The sequence below is a fragment of the Myotis brandtii genome, unplaced genomic scaffold (genome assembly GCF_000412655.1).
Source record: "Myotis brandtii unplaced genomic scaffold, ASM41265v1 scaffold714, whole genome shotgun sequence".
NCBI classification, from domain to species: domain Eukaryota; kingdom Metazoa; phylum Chordata; class Mammalia; order Chiroptera; family Vespertilionidae; genus Myotis; species Myotis brandtii.
Genome location: NW_005370809.1, coordinates 1328231 through 1331540, shown reverse-complemented (window position 1 = coordinate 1331540; position 3310 = coordinate 1328231).

Here is a 3310-nt window from a genome sequence, read left to right as displayed (position 1 = left end):
TATATATATATATGCTTCAAAAAGGTTTGCCACCCACCCCAAATCCACTCTCGTTATCCCCACACCTGGCAATGCCCCCTTCACAGGTGGTGCAAGCGTACTCTCCTTCCCCCAGAGCCCAGACCTCTCCATCTCAGCTCCTTACTATGCAGATCACCATTGCTTCTTCAGCTGTTGTTTAAAAAATTTATTTGGGGGGGGGGGGAGAGAGAGAGAGAGGGAGAGAGAGAAAGAGGGGAACATTGATTTGTTGTTCCACCTATTTGTGCATTTTTATATGTGCCCTGACCAGAGATCGAACTCACAACCTTGGCATATCGGGACAATGCTCTAACCAACTGCAAGGCACTTCTTTTAGTTGTTTTAAAACTTGATCCCTTAGCTCACTGCCCAGATCTACCCAGGAGAGAGCCCAGGAGGTGTCCCAGTATTCAGGAAGCCTGAGTAAGATGCAAACACATGTTACGTGGCTTCTTTCATCCCTTTCCAGTCTCAAGCAGGCTCCTTCTTATCAGGGGGCTGTGTGTCTGCCATTCTTCACTGGAACACTCTGGTCCCCTTCCTCCCTCTTTAGTCCACAGCTAAAGTGACCCTCAGCAGGGTCCCAGACCAGGGCAATCTGTCCCCCCAAACTCTCAGGGCTCCCATCACAATGAAATCTATAGACTCACACTGAACTGTAAGTTCTAGATGGGTAGCAACTGTGTCTATTTGGTTTATGACCAATTTCCAAAGGCCCAACCCACAGTTTGGCACAACAGGCTCTCGAAAAATACTTGTTGTAGCTGCATATTCCGGTCTGACTCAGAGCTCTCCTCTCTGCAAACATCCTTGGTTTCTCTCTTCTGAAAGACCCGGGATTTGCTCCTTTCTTGCCCATGGGACACCAGCCACCAGCCCTAGACTGAGCAGAGTCCTGAGCCCCTGTCCCTGTTACCTGCAAACAACCCCCTTCTCTAAATGCAGGTGGATTACCAAGGACTCTTCTCTGGGGACCTGTGACGGATCTTATCCGCACTCTACTGGACCCTCTCCTCTATTTACCTTCCTGAGTGGACGAGGGAGGCATGCATTCCTCCCGACCCTCCTTGGCTCTCCACCCCCTTCCCATTCCCCCACCCCCAACTTCCTGGCCAGATGTAATATGGCCCTGCTTAGGCTTCCTTCTTCAGCTCAGAGCCTGGAAGCCAGGCGTCTCCTAGTCCTTGTTCCTTTGTCTTAAGCTGGTGACCAGAGAGAGACCAGAAAACCAGCCTGGCCCTCTACCTCCCCCTTAGGAAAGACCAGGCACTGACGTTCCGGATGTGTCTCCATCCCCACATCCTTCCTCGGTGGGTGTGGAGGGCCCTCCCCACCTTCACCACCGGAAAAACCGAGACTGAAGCGGAGACGGCTGCTGGGCTGGAGCCATCTAATTGTGTACACAAGACAAGGCCCTCAGTCCCCTCGCCCCAGTCCCAGACCGCTGTGGGGCCCTGAGCAGCGGTTCCACGGGAAAGGGCGGTCCCTGGTGGTGAGGAGAAGCATGGCAGCCTGTCCCTTTCCAGGACAGGCAGACAGGAAGGGGCATGGGAGGGAGGACCGGCCCACAGGCTTTCATTACCATCTGTTACGGATAGAAAGGCCTTGCTTCCAATGGCAGAAATCCGTGGCGTCCCATACAAACGCAAGATTTAAAAAATATGTACAAACAATACTAAGGCAAAAATTCAACCACAACGCCACTATACCTGGAAGGTGTTATGAAAACGGTCAATTTCTGTTTGTGGTTTTAAAACGGCAGTTTTAACAAACGTATTGAAAACATTCATGTGCTAAAGACATTGCTGCTAAAATGGGAACCCTGCTGTTGCATCAGGATGTGCAACCAGTGTAGGTGCAGGCGTTCCCATGTACAGAATGTGGGTGCTCCCAAAGTCCTGGAGGGGAAAGAACCCAACTTTTGGTAAACCATCCCCTTAGCCACATTCCCGGTAACGACCTAATAATCCTGCCCTGTGGCTTTAACTGCACCCAGATGGCTGTATATCTGTGCAGGAAGCAGCGAGAGGCGTTCGATGGCTTCTGGCCCATCACGTGCAAGTAACACGGGCTCTTCCTGATTCGAGAGTGAGGTGCTAAGTCCTGGGACACAGAAGCTCGCTGTCAGCTCTCGGCCGAGGGAGCGATTAGGCTCTTACTAAAGAGCCCAGGAACTGGGGCAAGGGTGTCTCCAAGTTTCGGTGGTATCTATCTTTTGTCTAAGCAGAGAGGCTGTGGAACAAAAGGCTGCTTGTCTTAACAGAAACACTTGGGAAACCAAGCCTTTGAGAACCTCCCAGGCAAAAACGGGCATGCTTAGAGACCACCTGCCAGTTTAGTACGACCTCCGCTCCTGCAACCAAGGGAATCTGAGCAACCCACTGGGCATGGCCTCTCTGGAGTTGTTTCTGTTTCAAGATTAAATGGAGTATTTCTAGAACGTAGCTGGTCACGACCTAACTACAGAGGAATACATCTCACCGACGTTACCGGGTCTTGGCTATAACTTCATAAACCAGGCCTCTTCTTATCAGCCTTGGCGGGCAGGGACACAGCAGCCTATGACCACATGAGAAAGTGCAAAAACGGAAAATGGAGTTGGAGACACAAAGTCCAATGTGTTGCTGGCCGCTGTGGTGTCACTGCTCCCGATACCGGTGTAACCTGAATCCTCACTTGGGAGCCAGAAATCAGCTGAGAAGAGGCCTCTGGAGAGAGCCGGCCCTGGCCCCGAGGGTGAATGAAGTGGGGCGTCAGCACAGCCCATCCCACCGAGCAGGCTGGACCCCGAGTTCCTGACTGGCACTGAGGGGTTTGGGTAAGTTCCTTCTGTCATCGCTGGGTAGCCTGGGGAGTTAGGACGAGAGTCTGGCGCTGGCCCTGAGGAGTGAGCAGAGCACTGGGGGCGCACTGGAGGAGAGGGCCTGGTTAGAACTTCCTGGCACCCCCTCCCCCAGCCTTAGGCGCATCGCCAGGTAAAGCTCATGCCTGGGCGCCAGGCGCTGAGCGGTCAGACACAGCGGCCCAATATGCGGACCAACATCCCAGGACACGGAGGACCCAGCCTCCCGGGCTTCTCCAGGAGACCTGGGGCCACCCAGGGGTGCTAACAGGCTTGGTCCTTCCTCAGGTCGGGGCTACTCTTCCTTCCAGGGAAGGGCGTTTGCTGGGGACGGTGGAGACAGGTCAGGGAGGTGCCCTCTCCGTCTCCCGGGCGACGGGCCCACGCCCCCACACCCCCACTCCACCCCGGTCCCCTGATGCGAGGGTGGGCGAGGCTCGGGCTCCC